The following is a 19,462-nucleotide window of genomic DNA, read 5'->3' on the forward strand; positions in this document are numbered from 1 at the left end:
CGGGAGCGTGCTTACAGCAGCCATCGGCGGGGAGACTCTAAGAACAGCTGTCCTGCAGGGAACAGGTTATGGTCCAGGCCCCTCATCTTACACTGAAATAAACCTGAGACCCAGAAAAGGAAGGTCACACGGCCACACAGCTGACCAGGAGCACAGCCAGGCCTAGAACTTTGGTCTTCTGAGCCCCGGAGCCCAGCAGGGTGGCACAGGCCTGGGAGAGCCTGGGGGGCAGGGATCCTGCCTGAGTCAAAACTGAGTGGGGGACAGAGGGAAAATGAGTACGACTGCTAAATGAGATGTTCTAGAATTAGAGTGGCAATGGGCGCACAGCGTGTGACTATACTAGGAAGCACCGATGTATTCACTTGAAAGGCACCCAGTTGTACGGAATGGGAATTCTATCTCAATCAAGGTGTGGTAAAAATACTGAAGCCCCTGGGTCCTGGCCCCGAACAGGGGCTCAGCTGATAAGAGAGAAAGGGGGCCAGCGAACGGCAGGACAATGGAGTGAGGTACAGTTCAGACCATGTAGCAGCTGCAAAACATCACACACGCCCAGCAGAAAAGCCTGGTACCTTTGAGGTGAGGGGTTGAATTCGTGCTCTGAAGTTCTTCGGTTGGGCCTTAGATGCCATCTCTCCCCCTCCTTCCCTCACTCAGGATGCCCTTGATCTCTTCATAAACACTTGAGATCAGATGGTGCCCCAGTCTTAGGGGTGCCAGGTGTTAGGTTCCAGGTGCTGGTAAGGAGCTAGCTGGGCGTGTGGAGACCAAGGGGTTTGGGAACTCCTTGGAAGTCCCAAGGCAGCTCCCCCATGGCCTCTGGCCACAGGACAAGCCCCAGTGAACGGTTTGGCCTTGATGTTCATCTGGGTTCTCTGCTTTACAGCTTTCTACAACTTTTTGTGAAGTTGTAAGGGCTCCCTCAGCTTTTTGAACCTAGTAGTAAGGCTTTCAGTGAATCCGAACACATCTACCCCCAACTAGTTTTCCTTCATTCTCTTCCATTTTTCATTCACTCATTCATCCCCCAAAACACAAAGGGCCCCAGGCCTTGTGGACTTTATGATCCTGCGGGAGAAAGATCAAATGATCATGGTGGGAGGCAGAATTCTAAGATGGTCCCCAAGATTCCCACGCCCTGGTGTACTTGCCTTCTATAATCCCCTTCCCTGGCCTGTGGGCAGGGTCTGTGAATATGATGGGATATCGCTCCCATAATGAGGTTACATTGTACTGCAAAGGTGAAGGGATTTTGAAGATGTAATTAAGGTTCCAAGTCAGTTGGCTTTGAGTTATTCAAAAGAGAGTTTATCCCAGTGGACCTGACTTCATGAATCACCAAAAGAAATTATAAGATGACAATTTGGACAAATGCTACAGCAGAGAAACACATGGTGCCATGAGGGTCTACAATGGGGGTACTGAAACAACAATCTAACACTCAACACAATACTGTTTTCCAGGTGCTGTTCTCAGTGCCTTGTTTCGGCTTCACAATAGCCCTAGGAGCAGAGGCGGTAGTGGTCCCCATTTTGCAGGTGATGAGACGAAGGCACAGTGAGTTGAGCAACTTGTCCGATGTTGTGTGCTTGGACAATGATGGAGTTGGGATTTGAAGCCAGGAGGTGTGGTTCTGGTTCTGAGAGTCAAGCCAAGCTGCTTAGCCGAGAAACCATTCCTTGGGTGAGGAGTGGGGCAGTGCTTGAGAGGGAAACAAGCAGGCTGAGTTTAGTCTTTCTTCCATCTTTCCCTCTCTTTGGTTTCTATGGTCCTGCCAATCTGGATTCTCTATTCTTTGACCCTGTCTTGCTTCTCTTTTTTTCTTGTACCTAATTTTGAGATTTTTTCCCCAAGTTATGGTTACTTGCTCTCTGCCCCGCCTTTTTTAAGTTCTCTTTCTTTCTGAAAGTTCATTCACTCTAATGAGTGGTCTTTTAGGTATTTTAAATCATTCAGTTAATTTTTAGTAATGAATCAAAGCTGATTTCAGAATCAAATGACATTCAGTCGGCCCTCCGTATCCGTGGGTTCCACATCTGTGGATTCAGCCAACCGCTGATCAAATATTGACCCTCTGTATCCGCAGATGCAGAGCCTGCAGAGCATCCGCGGATACAGAGGGACCGCTGTAAGGGACTTGAGCATCTGTGGATTTGGTTTCTTGGTCCTGGAACCAATCCTCCGGGAAAACCAAGGGGTGACTGTATATGTCAATTTGTGTAGGGGTAGTAAAAGTATTTGTAACTGGGAGTGAAATGACTACTGCACCAGTTTGCAATTCTAGAGACCCAGTAGAAACACGGGGGGAAGATGCTCAGGTGATTCTAATGGGCAAATGAGGCTGGAAACCAATGGGTTAATACAACCAATGAAACCAATCAGTACAATCTTCCTTTAAGAGGCTCTAGTAGTGAGCATGGAAGGGTGGTCAGGAAGTGTTACTTTGTTTACAAGACCATGCATTACCAAACACAAGTTAAAGCAGCAGTAAAAACATTCTACATCCACTGATGCAAATGAAAAAAAAAAACAGGAAGACAGAAAATTGATATCTTATCACTTACCTTAGTGTGACGCACACAGTGTTAATGAGTGTTACACAGGTGAGAAAGCAAGGCAGTAAGAGATGGGGGAGGGAGGGGAGTTGGGTGTTGCATGATAGCATTTTACGTATGTATGTTTGTATATAATTGAATCCTCAGACACTGAGAAGTATATATTATTATCACTATTTAAAACATTAGGAAACTTAGGCACAAAGAATATGTGACATGCCTAAGGTATAGAGATAGTAAGACTGAAATATAAATATATCTTATGAATGAAGAATGTCACTATTCTTTCTCTCCTAAAAGCATTATCAGGAATTGATGTTGAATTTTTTTGCTTTTTCACCATTTACCACCATAGTGTTTTGTTACTAAAGGAGATTCGATTAATAGATTTTCCAATACTAAACCCTTCTTGCAGTACTTGAACAGGTCCCTCTTGGTGAAGGTATGAGTATATTAACACACTGCTAGATTCCATTTACTAATATTTTACTTAGCATAGTTTCAGTAAATATTTATGTGTGAAGCTGATAGGCAGTTTAATTTTCCATGTTCTTTATCAGGTTTTTAAATTGTATTTTATGGTAGTAAAAACACCTAACATAAGATTTACCCTTTTAACAATTTTTTTAAGTGTACAACAATACATTATTGTGAGTATAGCTACAATGTTGTACAGCTGATCCCTAGAGCATATTCATCTTGCTTAATTGAAACTTAATGCCCATTGGTTAGTAACTCCCCATACCCCCTGCCCCAACCCCTAGCAAACACCATTCCAATCTTTGATTCTATGATTTTGACTATTTTTAGATAACTTACATAAGTGAAATCATGCAGTATTTGTCTGTCTTTCTGTGACTGACTTATTTCACTTAGCATAATTTCCTCAAGGTTCATCCATGTTGTCCCATATTGGAGAGTTTCATTCTTTTTTTAAGGCTGAATAGTATTCCATTGTATGTCTATACCACACTATCCGATTGTCTGTCAATGGACATTTAAACTGTTTCCACATCTTGGCTATTGCTGCAATGAACATAGGAGTGCTAATATCTCTTTGAGATCTTTATTCAATTCTTTTGGATATATACCCAGAAGTAGAATTGCTGGATCATATGGTAACTCTATTTTTGATTTTTTAAGGAACCTTCATACTGTTTTCCATAGTGGCTGCACCATTTTGCATTCCCATCAACATGTGCAAGAGTTTCAGTTTCTCCACATCCTCAACAGTTGTTGCCTTTTTTTTTTTTTTTTGATAATAGCAATTTTGCCAGCTGTGAAGTGATGGCTCATTGTGGTTTTGATTTGCATTTCCCTGAAAATTAGTGACATTGAGTATTTTTTACATACCTGTTGGCCATTTGTATGTCCTCTTTGGAGAAATGTCTATTCAAGTCCTTAGCCCATTTTTAAATTGGCTCATTACTTTTTTGGAGGAGACAAACCCCTTATTAGATAAAGGGTTTGAAAATATCTTATCCTATTCTGTAGGTTGCCTTTTCACTCTGTGCAGAAGCTTTTTAGTTTGATATAGTCCCACTTTTCTGTTTTTGTATTTGTTTCCTGTGCTTTCGGTGTCATATCTGTGAAATCATTACCAAGACCAATGTCATGAATCTTTCCCCTTATGTGTTCTTCTAGGAAGTTTATAGTTTCAGGTTTTATGTTTAAGTTTTTAATCCATTTTGAGTTCCTGTTTAATGTAAGATAAGGGTCCACTTTCATTCTTTTGTGTGTGGACATTGAGAATTCTCAACTTATTTATTGAAAAGACTGCCTTCTCACTGTTGTGTATTCTTGGCATCCCTGTCAAAAATAGTTAACAGTGTATATGTAGATTTACTCCTGGGCTCTCTATTCAGTTCCATTGGTCCATATGTCTGTTTTTAATGCCAGTGCCATACTGTTTTGATTACTATGGCTTTGTAATCTATTTTGAAATCAGGAAGTATGAAGCCTCTAGCTTTTTCTTTCTCAAGATTATTTTGGCTGTTCAGGATCCTTTGTGGTTCCTTATGATATTTAGTTTTTTTTTTTCTATTTCTGTAAATAAATCCATCAGGATTTTGATAGGGATGCATTAAATCTGTAGATTGCTTTGGGTTTATGAGATCGTTCATATGTGGAATCTAAAAACAAACAAACAAACAAGGCATAACTACAAAACAGAAATAGACTCATAGACATAGACTACAAACCTGTGGTTGCCAAGGGGGAGGGGGGTGGGAAGGGACAGACTGAGATTTCAAAATTGTAGAATAGATAGACAAGATTATACTGTATAGCACAGGGAAATATATACAAGATCTTGTGGTAGCTCACGGAGAAAAAAATGTGACAATGAATATATATATGTTCATGTATGACTGAAAAATTGTGCTCTACACTGGAATTTGACACAACATTGTAAAATGATTATAAATCAATAAAAATGTTTAAAAAAAGACTTTTTGACATTATTAAGTCTTTTGATCCATGAACATGCAATGTCTTGTTTAATTTGTTTGTGTCTTGTTAAATTTTTTCATTAATGTTTTCTAGTTTCAGTAGACAAGTCTTTTACCTCCTTAGTTAAATGTATTCCTAAGGATTTTATTCTTTCTGGTGCTATTATAAATAAGGTTGTTTTCTTAATTTCCTTTTCAGATCATTTGTCAGTGTATGGAAATGCAACTGATTTTTGTGTGTTATGTGTTGCAAAACTTGACTGAATTTGTTATTTCTAACAGTTTTTAAAATGGAACCTTTAGAGTTTTCTATATATAAGATCCTGTCATCTGCAAACAGGGATAATTTTACTTCTTCTTTTCTGATTTAGATGTCTTTTATTTCCTTTTCTTGCCCTAATTGCTCTGGCTACTTCCAGTTCTATTGAATAGAAATGGCAAGAGTGGGCGTCCTTGTCTCGTTCCTGATCTTAGAGGAAATGCTTTTGGCTTTCCACCTGGAGTATGATGTTAGCTGTGGGCTTGTCATATATGGCCTTTGCTCTGGCGAGGTGCGTTCCTTCTATTCCTAGTTTGTTGAGGATTTTTATCATGAAAAGGTGTTGAATGTTGTCAAATGATTTTTTTCTGATCTATTGAGAAGATCATGTGATTTTTATCCTTTATTCTGTTAATGTGGAGCATCTCTTTGATTGATTTTTGTATGTACAACCATTTTTGCATCCTGGGGATAAATCTCATGTGGTCACGGTGTTTGATCCTTTTACTGTGCTGTTGAATTTGGTTTGCTAGTATTTTTTTGTATATATATATTTTTTTTTAATTGAAGTGTAGTCAGTTTACAATGTTGTGTCTATTTGGTTTGCTAGTATTTTGTTGAAGATTTTTGTATCTATATTCATTAGGGATATTGTCTTATGGTTTTTTTTTCTTGCGGTGTCTTTGTCTGGTTTTGGTTATCAGGTGTCATTACGCTGGCTTCATAAAATGAGTTTGGAAGTATTGCCTTCTCTTAGTTTTTCGGATGAGTTTGAGAATGAATGGTATTTACCAATGAAGTCATCTGGCTCCAGGCTTTCCTATGTTGGGAGATTTATTTTGCTTGTTTCATTTGTTAATCAATTTTTAATTTTCACCTGTAAAATAGTGAATATTCATTTAAAAAACTTTATTGAGGTATAATTGACATAGAACATTATATCAGTTTCAGATGTACAACATAATGATTTGATATTTGTATACATTATGAAATGATCACAATAAATCTAGTTACCATTCATTACCATATAAAGTTAACTTTTAGGATTTACTCTCTTGGAAACTTTCAAGTATGCTTTACAATATTACTGACTATAGTCACCATGGTGCACATTGCATCCCATGACTCTTGACCCCTTTCACTTGTCTTGCCCACTCCCTAATCCCCCACCCCTCTGGCAACCACCATTCTGGTCTCTATACATCTATGATTTTTGTTTTGTTTTGTTTGCTTTGTTTTTTAGATTCCACACATAAGTGGGATCGTAGGGTATTTTTCTTTCTCTGTTTGATTTATTTTGCTTAGCATAATTCCTTTAAGGTCCATCCATGTTGTCTCAAATGGCAACGTTTCATTATTTTTATGGCTGAGTGGTATTCCATTGTATATATATACACATCACATCTTCTTTACCTATTCATCAATCAATAGACACTTAGGTTGCTTCCACATCTTGGCTATTGTAAATAATGCTGCAATGAAAATGGGGTACATTTATCTTTCTGAATTAGTGGGGTTTTTTTGGATAAATACCCAGAAGAGGAATTGCTGGATCATACGACAGTTCTATTTTTAATTTTTTGAGGAAACTTTATAATGTTTTGCATGGTGGCTGCACCAAATTTCCATTCCCACCAACAGTGCATGAGGGTTGCCTTTCTCCACATCCTCACCAACATTTATTATTTCTTATCTTTTTGACAACAGCCATTCTAACAGGTATGAGATGATGGCTTATTGTACTTTTGATTTACGTTCCCCTGGTGGTAAGTGATGTTGAGCATCTTTCCATGTGCCTGTTGAACATCTTTGGAAAAATGTCTTTTCAGACCCTCTGCCGATTTTTCAATCAGATTACTTGTTTTTTTCTTTATTGGGAGGTTTCTGATTATCGATTCAATCTCTTTACTCATATTGGTCTGCTCAGATTTTCTGTTTCTTAATGATTCAGTCTTATCAGGTTGTATGTGTCTAAGAATGTATCCATTTTTTCCGGGTTATCCTGTTTGTTGGTGTAGTAGTAGCAGTCTCTCATGATCCTTTTTATTTCTGTGACTTCAGTTGTAATGTCCTTTCTTTTATTTCTGATTTTCCTTATTTGAGTCTTCTCTCCTTTTTTTTTAGTCTAGCTAAGAGTTAGTCAATTTTATTTATCTTTTCAAAAAACCAACTTAGTTTTATTGATTTTTTTCCATTGATTTTTAATTTCATTTATTTCGAATCTAATCTTCATTTCCTTTGTTCTGCTAACTTTGGAGTTAATTTTTTCTTCTTTTTCTAATTCCTTGAAGCGTGAAATTAATTTGTTCCTTTGTCAGAACTCTGTATTAATATTACACTGGCTTTGGTTTAAAAATGGAGAGCTTTTCTTATTTTTCACTGTTCTGGAACCTTTTTTTAAGTATCAAAATTATCTGTTCCTTGGAAGTTTGAAAGGATTCATTCATGAAGCTGTCTGGGCCTTATGCTATTTAGGAGAGTTAGCTATCTAAAACATTTCTAGTTTATCCTTTAGGGGCTTAAACCAACCCAAGGAACTCCATGAGGGATGAAGAAATTCCTTCTACTGCATCAAGCCAATTCTTTGCTCTTCTTGTTCACTTACTTCCTCATTGGCGATACCCTTCTGTATACTGGTAAACTTTCTCTCTTCTTTTCTTCTAATCCAAATATGGATTAGCTCTAAAATAATATTTACTGTGAAACTTTTTTCCAAGGCTACATCTCAGTACATGACATACTTATGGGCACTCCCAGTACAATGAGTACGTGATGCAGATTCTTTACATAGGCAGGCAACTTATGAGTTAAAAACGTTCTAGACTTCCTGAGATTGACATTAATTTTTCTTCTCTGTTTCCTCTAAATCCTTTTCCCCAGCTATTGGATCAGAGCCCCTGTGCCAGAGGAGATGGCTAAGGAAGAGCCACAGAACAAGGTGAGGGGTGGGGGGAGAGAGTGGAAAACTACCAGAAACCTAATTGGGAATTATATTTTCCCTGCCTCTCCCCCTCCCACCCAAAAAGGCCTACTACAGTTCTTCCGGGCCATGGTTTGAGCCTGTCATTCTAGAATGTTCCATAATGCAACTATTACTTTCCTGCAGAGGTCATGAAACGTAGATTTTTGGCTTTCCGGTCTTGCTCAGAGATCTTCAGTGAAATACCAGTCCAGAAGCTACTTTGAAAGGTGTCATATGCTGTCGCCAGCCTCGGTTTAGGAATAACTTGTGCAAAAGCCACAATTGCTCCTCTTCACAAAACCTCTGCTGTGGTTTTTGCACATCACTGCTACTTTGCACACAGTCTTTCCTCTTTCTTATCAGGAGTAAGAGAAAGTATTAGCACCAAGTCAGCTCTGTTCACATTTCCGGTTTCAGAGACACTAACTCTGAAAACGTAGTAATTTTCCTTGTTCACCAACTTTGTGGATACCCACCCCACTGATGGAAAATTCTTATGTGTCCTAAGCTGCGAATGAACAGTTGGCTCCTGGTTGGGAGCAGATTCTGAGACAGGTCTTTGTTCAGGAATATGACAACAGGAGTGTTGGCAATTGACATTTTGTACCTGGAGGCTACTGATGAACCCTAGAATGCTCGGGGCAGAAGTATGCAGTGCTGGAAAAGAAGAAAAACGCTCTCGAAGCTCCCCTCCTGTACAGCTCAAAGGCCTGGAAGACTCCCTTTCTCAGAATACATGTGGCTCAACCTGGACACAGAAATGTGTGATCTCTCGCATGTTTCTGCTGTCAAAACTGCACCTCTCTCCTTGTCTAGCAAATTAGCTAGAAATCGTCTTTAATTAAGAAAATGGTGCAGTGGTGGTGTGAGCTTTCCTTTTTAAGACGACTTCCTACCTACAATTAATTAGCCCATAATCCTTTTTAAGCTTCCTTTTCCTTTCCTGGCTGTGTGGAAAAGGTCAGGGAAGGAGAGAATTGTGAAATCCTGTGGGGTCCCCAGAGCTCTGCTCCCTGACCCCAGTGCTCAGAGGTCCCCAGCCCCTCCTCTTCTCCAATTTTTTTCCTGGCTTCTGGGCTTCCAGAGACCTCAGACCCCATACTTCTCAGCAAGGAGAGTGGCCACGCCCCACCCTCCCAGGCAGGGCAGCGGGGCAACTTTAAAGCTTCCTGGGAATTTGCACTTAAAAAGGAGCAGGGAGGACAGGAGGGGAGGAGTGGCAGCCCCGCCCTTCTGTACAAAGCCTGCCCTCTGGGAACCCCCTTCCTACACACACACACACACACACACACACACACACACACACAGCCTTGTAGGAAGATGTCACTTGTGTGGAGGGCTGCGGGGGGATGTCCTTAGGAAAGGATGTAAGAACTGGGGGTTGGGCTAGGATGACAGGCAGTGTTTTATGCCTGCCCCACCCCACTTCCTTTTTCCCATTTGTTTCAACAAGTCTTCCTTCTTGACTTACTTCTGAACATTTTTTGCACTCCTCGTGTTCTGTTCCTGAACTGAGACCATTCTCCAGCTACCTTGCAGTGATCTTCTCTCTGAATGTCTTTCTCTCTGTCAGTATTTCTTGATGTGTCCTATTCTTTGTCCCAGAACCAAATAAATCATTCTGTGATTTGACTCATCGGCAAAGCCTGCCTTCTCCCAGACTCTGGGTCTTTTTGTTGAGTGCCATTATTTTTGGACAAGAGCCCTTTCCAGACTCACCTTGAACCATACCACTTGCGGAGACGTGCGAGGCTTGGAAATTAGCTCTCCTTTGTCTGGGGTGGGGGGCAGAGGAGCAATTTGTGTAGAAGGACAGGGATTGGGAAGAGGGTGGGACCTCTTGAGCAGCCCCACCGCCTTCTACAGAGCACAACAGCTTGGTCTGAACAAAAACGTTCCTAGTAGCAGAAAATGCTTCCAGGGACGAGCTTGCTTTTGTCACATGCATTCACTGACAGTGAGCTGATCGCCTACCATATGCCAGGCACCATTCTAAGTGCTGGAGATACAAGTGCTTGGAGAACAAGACAGACAACACGCATCGTCTTTATAGATCTTACATTCCAGAAACTGCGACTGGACCGGGCATCACAGCCCTGTGAGTTATTAGCAATGAAACCTTAGACAAGTTCTCCAACAACTCTCTGAGTCTTAGGAACCAGAGGGGCAGTTGGGTGAATGGGCTGATGGAAATGGAGGTGTACTCTTTGAAAAGTATCGAATACCATATAAGTGCACGGCTTTACTATTGTCTACCCTCACCCCTGCCAGGGCTTTTAGGGACTAGTTCCTAGCCTTGGGCTGACAGGAAATGAAGGCACTCAGGGCCTAGTTCACATGGAAGGGTTCTGTGAGCGTGCAAGCCTACTACTAATTAAAGATAGGTAGATGGATAAATGGATGACATGTAGATAAAGATATACATTTTTTTTACAGAAGTAATATATATCCATGTGGGAAACTTAGAAAATATGACAAGTTAAAGCAAAAGGACAAAAATCGCCCAGAATTTATCACCCAAAGACAAGTCTTATGGTACCGTCCAGACTCACTTCTCTCTGCACATCAAGACCAGTGTGGAGTAAAATCAGAGGGGCCGCACAGTCCCTCTGCTTGAGAGTGTGTCCTCTTTAATGAGCTTCATTCTCCTCATGTCGCGACTGGAGCAGCATTTCAGCAGATGGGGCCATTTTTTTTTTTCCATAGAAGCGTTGTATTAGTTTGCTAGGGCCGCTGTAACACAGTGCCACAAACTGGGTGACTTAAAACAAACAGAAATTCATTCTTTCACAGTTCTGGAGGCCAGAAGGCCGAGATCAAGGTGTTGGCAGGGACATGCTCCCTCCAAAGGCTCTAGGGAAGAGCCCCTCTTTGCCTCTTCCAGCTTCTGGTGACAGCCAGCAATCCTTGATGTTCCTCGGCTTATGGCTGCATCACTCCAATCTCTGCCTCTATCTTCACATTGCCATCCTCCCTAAATTTGAGTCTGTGTCCAAATTTTCCTCTTCATATAAAGACACCAGTTATTGGATTAGGGTCCACCCGAATTCAGTATAGCCTCGTCTTAATTTAACTCATATCTACAAAGCTTCCATGTGAACCAGATTTGGGGGCAAAGGCTATTCAGCCCAGTATGTGTCAATCCCATTGCCTAGTTGAACAGGCTTCAGATACGGTTGGTTCCTCCTTGCCAGGAGAGAGGTCTCCAGGCATCAGTGGCCCTATGACAGTAGGGGGTCCCAGGGCTTCCTGCTCGTCCCAGTCAGAACACCTCTTGAGGTCAAAATCCCTGATTGGATTAGATATTGGACTAGCTGGAGATGTGCTCTAGTGGGGGCTGTTCTGAATCCACACTCAACAAGATGGCGCTGTTCGCTGTGGGACACGTGAAGGAGAAAAGTTCTCAGCTCCATTTATTTGCAAGTGAACACCTGAGCTGCAGCAGCTCTCCAAGGTTGTGGCAATCGTTTCCAACCATTAACCTCTGGGCAAAAATGAACATGGGTGCAGAGAGTGGAGGGGAATCTACAGCTAATTTCTAACAACCACTCATAGGCACTTTGGGGACAGTCTCAGCTTATTTTCACATCAATGGAACTATGGGAACATTCTGTTTTTGCCATGATATTTGCACTAACAGTGTATCACAGGGGTCCTTCTAAACCAGTAAATACATTTCTGTACCAACATGTATTTAACTAGTAATCCTAAATCTTTTGATACAGCCCTTCCACCTCCCACCCCGCCCCCATGGTCCCTGACATCTCACCATTTAATTGAATCTCCCCACCTTCTCTCACACCCCCTATCCTGCCAGAGAAAAAAGTGCTTCCTGCCCCTGGTGCTTCGTTAATCAGATGCAGACATGGCTGAATATTCTTTGCTGGGCTGCCGAGTCAGAAGCCTGGACCGGCCAGCTTCGGTCTTAATGAAGCGGCTCAGGAAGGAAGTACTGAGAGAGATGGGTGCGCCGCACAGTCAGTGGGTAGGAGCTGATGGCAGCGAGAAGACCTGAGCCTTCTGAGAGGCGGCCTGATTCCTGGGAAAGAGCATTGGCTGGAAGTCTGGGGCCTGGGCTAGTCTCTGCTCTGCCACTAGCTTGCTGCCTGACCCTGGTAATTCATCTCCTTTCTCTGAGCCTAAGTTTCCCCATTCATGAAACCCTGGGGCTGGCCCTAGGGACACTGTGGGAGGACTGATCAGTCCCCACTAAGAAGAGTCTCTTATGACACGACCTAGGAGATGAGTCAGGAGCAGAAGCGTTCCTTTCAGAAACAGCCCCAATGGCTTGTTGAAACGGCCCACCGGAGGGATGGGGAGGGACTGCCTGAGCCTGGGGTCAGAACTGAAGAAGGCAGCTTGGAGGACAGCAGTTAGAAGTTGGAGAGAGAGAGGAGCAAACCCCGAACAATTCAAGAAAGATTAGGGTAATGGTAGATTGGGGACAGTGGCGGGGCGGGGAGCGGGGAGGCTAGTGGAAGGGTTTGGGGGCAAAGAAGCTCGGAGCCAGCCTACCGGACTTCTGGAGCTCCAGGGGAAAGGCAGAAAGCAGTTTGAGACTGCAGTGAGGGAGGTATAAACTTAGCCAGAACCACACAGACAAGTCTTACAGATTCAATCATATCAGGCTGATTTCTGAAGAAAGATGGATGCCAAAAATGTACCCACCTGTACAGCACTGGATCCCTGAGACCCTTCACCCTGGAACAAAGGGGATTTTTTTTTTTTTTAACTATGAAGGCCTAATAAAGTGATGCTCTACCTTAAGGTCCCATTGGAAGAAACTGGAGAGCTGCGCAGAGCCCAGAGCAAGGCTGTGGTCCCGAGCGTGCAGCCTCAAGAGGAAAAAGAGCCCCTGGTCTCCAGCCTCTGGGTCCTTGTACGTGCTATTATTCCCTGTACCTGGAATGCATTTTCCCCTCATCCAGGAAATTCCTTCAGAGCTCTGATGTCACCTTGCCTCTTGCAGGAACCTTGCTGGCACCTCTCATGCCTTCACCTTCCTCCTCCTGCATGCTTTCGCAAGACACTGTCCTTGATGTACTGAGGCGCTCGCTTCCCCAGTGCACCATGGTCAACTCCTTGCTTTTCCAGCTCCTTAACTAGCAGTCCTTTCTTTTTCATTTTGGTTCCACAGATATCTCAGAGAGCCTAGTGCTTGCTAAGTGCTGGGCAAATATTTGCTGCACGGACACTGACGACTTGATACCAGCCACTAGGGCCTGCGTGCAGTCCTGCCATAGGGAACATCAATGGAGGAACCTTCAGGAATTATACAAAAAGGCGCCATGGAGCTGGAGTCTCTGCTAGACACACAGCAGTGGGTGTTTAAATCATACAAGGGATGCAGCAGAATCCAAGAGCCCAGGGATGACTAGAATTTCTTCTAGAAGTTCCTTCAAAGCTGCTCCTGTTGTTTGGTGGGGCGGGATGGGAGGCAGCAGGACGTGGAATCCTACCTCCAGGACACAACTCTGGAGTTTTTTTCCTTAGAGCTAGAGAAAGAAGAATCACCCATCCATTCTCGCTCAGATACTAAGCCGCTGACTGCCTCAAGGACAACCTTCTCTTTTTTGCCTTCTTTCCAGGCTTTGCCAGAAGGGCAAAGAGACACTGACGAACATTTCCCCTGTCAGGCGTGGAGCAGACAACCTTGCATAATTTTCTCATCTAATTTCCAGGCCAACCCTATACAGCAAGAACTATTATTATCCCTGATTTATGGACAAAGCAACTGAGGCAAAAAAAAAAAGGTTCAATAACTGCTTAAGATCCTACAGCAATTTTCTTAAATGATTTTGTTCTATATTTATGTAAGATGCTGGCACCGAAGAGGACGTATGGTTAGCAAAATCAAAAAAAAAATTTTGATGCAAATCAAAACCACAATGAGCTAATACTACAGACCTATTAGAACGGCTAAGATAAATGATACTGATGATATCAAGTGCTAGTGAAGATAAGGAGCAACTGGAACGCTCAGCCAGAATGATTCTTTGGTGATAGAAGGCAGAATAGTGGTCACCTTTGTGAGTAGAGGAGGTGATTGGAAGGAGAAAATAGGAAGGTTTCAGAGATACTAATAAAAGCTTACACATCTACAGTCTGGGTGATGATTACAATGGGTCTGTTTACTTTATGAAAATTCGTTAAGCTTATGATTTGTGCACTTTTCTGTGTGTAAAGGTTTACTTCGATAAAAAGTTTATTAAAAAATAAATATTACAATGGTAAAATACGCTCATTATAAAAATAGTGCGAAGAACACAGAGGTATAGATCAAAAAGTAAAAACTTGCTCCCCCTAAACTCCATTGTACTTCCCAGTGGTAACAACTGTGTTTCTTGTTTATTTAAGCACATAAACAAATACAGTTTTTTTATTCTTACACTAATAGGGAGTGAAGTCATAGTGCCCACAAGTCAGAAACAAAGAGTGGGCATTTGCCAAGAAAATTCACCTTGGAGATGTGGGATGGGAGGTAGGCAGCTAGAGACTGAGGATTCTGGTCACACTATCAAAACTAATACCCGAAACCAGGCCAGCACTCCAAATATCCCCGTCCCCAATGCCATTCATCTATGCTGGACATGATTAGCCCCAAGCCCCTCCTATATTACTTCTCCTAAGCTTTTGGAGTGTCAGAATGAGTATAGCTAACTAGAAGACCACTGCAGAATGAAAAGAAGTGGAAGATTCCAGACTAGAAAAAACGAGGACAGTAGATGGACAATGAACGTTGGGATTTGTCAGTGGGGTGCTAGAAGTCAGGATACAATTTTACCACAGGTGTATTTTCCTCCAGGAAGTCTTCCCTGATATTCTTTCTGTCCTACTTCTCTACTGGGTAGATAGTCCTCCTTAACGTTCCCACAGCATTCTGTGCTCGCCTCTACTGTGGCACTTTTCATGTTGTTTCATGGTTGTCTACTCATATATTGGTGGCTTCTCTAGACTGGGAGCTCCTGACAGGGTAGGGACTATCATTTTTCTCTTTGTATCCCCAGCACCCAGCTCACTACCTGGGCCAGAGTAGGCACTCAGTAAATGTTGATTTGAGCAAATGAACTGTTTGAAAGAAATGTCTCTGGAAAATGCTTCTTACCAATCTCGCCAATGAGCGCAGCATCTTCAATGGACACACCAGAGATCACGTCATCTCTGGCTTTCTGCTTCAGACCTGTGTGGAGAATCCCACCTGGTGCAACCAAAACCCTGAAGGCTAGACAGGACTTTGTATTGGCAGCTTTAAAATGCAATGGCTCGCTTTGAAGAGGATGTAAACGTGGATAATTTACTATGCGTTGATCTGACTAATGGAAAATAAATAATAACTTTTAAATGATTTTCCTTTGAGGGTGATGTGTTTAGGTTAACATGTTGAGTAGTCAATGTTCAAAAAAATGTGATTTTCAGCTTTCCAGGTCTCACAGAAATGTCTGAAAAGAAACTTTAAAAAGTGAATAAGTATAGGGTTATTTGTTGCAGCATTGTCTAATATCATATGACTGGAAACAAGCTAAATGTTCATCAAGAGAAGACTAGTTAAATGAATGATGGCATGCCACTCATACAATGGAATATTATGCAGTTGTTAAAAAAGAAGCACTTTGCTGACATGGAATAATCTCCAAGGTGTACTGTTAAATGAAAACAAAAACAAAGATGCAGACAGTGTATTGTGTACAACTGTGTGTAAAAAAAGAGTGAAAGAATATCTATGAATTTGCTTGAATGTGCATAAAGGCATCTCTGGAAGACACACAAGAAACTGACAACAGTGGGTGACAATGGGATGAGGAGGAAGAGGCGGAAGACTCTACCTGCAGGCATTTTTGTATCATTTACATTTTTAACCATGTGAATGTATTGCTCAGTCAAAAACAAATGTAAAAAGAATGAAACCACAGCAACCATGGGAAATACAAAAGGTGACATCAATGTGAAATAAATTTTCTGGGATACCGGGAAGCAAGAAAGCAAATGAATTCGGGCTAACAGAGAAATCAGAGCAGAAAACATTGCAATTCAAGAAATCAGAGGTAAAAGTGTGTTTTCTCAAGGAGGCATCGACCTCAGAGGCAGTAAATGCAAAGAGCAGGGGTAGGCTGTGAAGGAATCACTATGGTAACTCATTAAGCCACAGTGGAACAGCTGGGACAGATGGACCCTCTTCTCCCTCTCACCCTTCCCCCATGGACCCTTTGTCAGCAGCAATATTTGGCCTTTGCCCTTAGGCTAAAGTTCCTGGGGAGGGCTCCAGGAAGGATGCTGGGACCTCCACAACAGACAGGAAAAAGAAAACAGAAGGAAAACCAGCCTCAGTCAAGCTGCTAAAGGGCTCCACCTCCAGAGAGAAGCCCTCGTTACTTCATCAGCTGTGGATGTCCCGGCCTTCCTGCCTCTCCACCCACAGAGCCTAAAGGCAGGCCTGCTTGTTGACAAGCCCTATCCACTTAAACAGAACCCACAGTCAGCCCTCTTGTCCTGGAGAGAGGTCTGGCGGGGAGACAAGTCAACACAATTGTAGAGGAAAGCGATGCCATCCACTTCTAAGAGCTAATATAGTTTTTCATTCATAAATGCAACCAATCAACTAAAGATTATCAGACATTCAAGGAAAACTATCAACATGAAGGAGAAGGGCCAACGTAAACAAATGGAACTGACCCCAGAGGAAAGAGAGAGAATTAAAGCAATAGAAAAAAACATAAAGCAACTATATTGTGATTTGGATCACCAGAGAGGCTAGCCAGTGCTATTCTGCCAGGTTAGAATATTTTACAACTTCCCCTTCTATCCCCTTAAAAGCAAATTTAGTAATTTGGCAAAGATTTACTAATTTCTTACAATGTGTCAGGAAACGAGGATTCTGAGATTTAAAAAAAGATTGTCTCTTTCCTCTAGAAGCTAATGGTAGGAAAATCAGACAAGTCAATTATGATGGAAGGGCATATTCTATGCTAGATTAAGCACAGAGGAGGGCACCTTGTCAGCTGGGAGGGCCTGTTTCAGAGAGAGGGTGTCTCTTCACCATTAGTGGATAAAAAAGGACAGAGTCATTACGTTCACAGGGAACAGCTTGAACAAACAGCACATTTAAGGAAATAAACTTAGCTTGATATGGGTGATGCTCAAGGTTGAGCATGAGTGAGTTGTGAGATGAGACAGAAAGGTGGGCAGGGGTCAGAGCCTGTGCAACAATGGAAACACCATCCTCTAGGCTAGGGTTTCCAGACATGTTCAGGGAAAGAGTCCTTGAGAGGCCCTTTGTAGAACAAACAAAATGCTGATATATTTAACTCTTTCTTGTGTACTGGAAATCATTTTCCTAGCAGAAACTATGACTGTGTTCTAGGTTATCATTATAAAATCACAACCACAAGCCTAGTCACACCAAAAACAAAGTGTTGAAGTTTGATCCATTGTTTTCTGAGTTTTTTCCTTGATGCTTATTTGCTGCAGATCAATCACTCGCTAGAAGAAAAGGAGTAGTAGAAAAGGGTGACAGAGATTTGAGACAATGTTTTGCAAGAAAAACTGAAAAATGAAACAATTCATTCCATTCACTTAATTCTTTCTGTTAACTAAGAAAAAGATGGTCACTGTTTGACTTTAGCTGCTAGCACTCTCATATACTCCACAGGTCCATGGATTTCTTGGTAACCTAGTTCCAAAATCACTTCTGGATGCAACAGGCAGCAGAAGATTTTTAAAGGGGGCCCAAGAGTGGGTAGGTCACTCCTTGTTGGGGGAGAGACTGGTATGGGAGGTCCTGACACAAAGGACAACTGATACAGAATAAAAATCAGAAAATGGAGCTAAAATTTGAAAGTTGGGAAGGTAGCCAATGCTGCGTCAAACTAGAGGACCAGGCAGAAGAAGAATGGAATAAAGAAGAGGCTTCAGGGATTCAAGTTCCAGCAGGCTATTCTGGAGCTAATCTCGTTCATGTTGAAGATGCCAGGAAACTGTCAATCTGCTCCCCTAGGTCTGATACAGAGCCTTGGTGGGGAGGGGATCAGACTAGATAATACGGTCAGTTGTACGATTTCTAATTAACCTTCTGCTGGTGGTATGGAGGATGGATGGGGTGGGACAGGAAGGGAAGTGAGTGCAAATTCAGTAATCTAGGAGAGAGGGGATGCGGACCTGGACCAGGATGTTGGCGACAGGTAAGGAAAGAGAGATGGAAAGGAGTAGGGGCAATGAAGAAGCTTTGGGATGAGGAAGCCACTGGGATTGGGAAGTAATCCTGGCAAGAGGGAGGAAAAAAATCATGGGTGACTCCTGAGTCTCTGACTTGGATAATTATGTGGGTGTAGTGCTACCATCCACTGAGATAGGGCAAGACTTGAGGGAGAACAAGTCTGGGTTGGAAGTGGAGTCGGGAGATGAGTGAAGTTTGGAGCCAAATGCAAGGTGGCTTTGGGCTATCCCAGTGGAGACGGTCAGAGTTGGCTGTACTTACAAATCGAAAGTTCAGGGCTGCAGTTAAGCATTTGGGGTTTATCACAATGAAGGTGATCAGGAAAACCATGAAAATGGACAGGAATCACCCAAGGCAAACATGTAGAAAAAGAGGAGGGGAGGGGAGAGGAGAGGAAGAGTGAGGAAGAGAGGAGAATGAGGATGGGGGATACCAAAGGTTTAAGGGGCTCAATGCACAAAGGAAATCACATGAAGAAGTATTCTGAGAGGCAAGAGGGGAGAATTTCCAGAAGGATGACAACAAAGTAATAGGTCAACAGCTAATAGAAATGTCACTAAAAGTTAACTCTAAAAAATATTCAGCCAAAACTCTTTTGCTAATAATGATGGAAGCAGTTTCAGGAGAATGTGGGCAGAAGCCAGACAGCAGGAGGCTGGCAATCAGGAAGTGGAGGCAAGGAGATTGGACAACCACTCTTTCTTGAAGTTGGTCACGTGAACCCATGTGCCATTGTCTGCATCTCTGTGGCCCCATCAGCGACCTCTCCCTGGGGGCTTGGCTGAACTGATCGACGTCACAGGGTCCTTGCAGGTCTGGCCTGCTGTAACTATGTGAAACTGGCTCTGGAGAAGTCCTCGAGCCCATTTTAGCTCTCGTGATAATTTTCCTTTAGTGGAACTAAGGTTACTTGTCTAAGAACCGAAGCCTCTGACTTGACTGATCAAAGTTTATCACATGCATTGAAGCCACCTACTTGGCAGATGTAGTGAGATCTGGGCCCAGGACAGGATGCTGGGGCGT

The sequence above is a fragment of the Camelus bactrianus genome, chromosome X (genome assembly GCF_048773025.1).
Source record: "Camelus bactrianus isolate YW-2024 breed Bactrian camel chromosome X, ASM4877302v1, whole genome shotgun sequence".
In the NCBI taxonomy this organism is placed as follows: Eukaryota; Metazoa; Chordata; class Mammalia; order Artiodactyla; family Camelidae; genus Camelus; species Camelus bactrianus.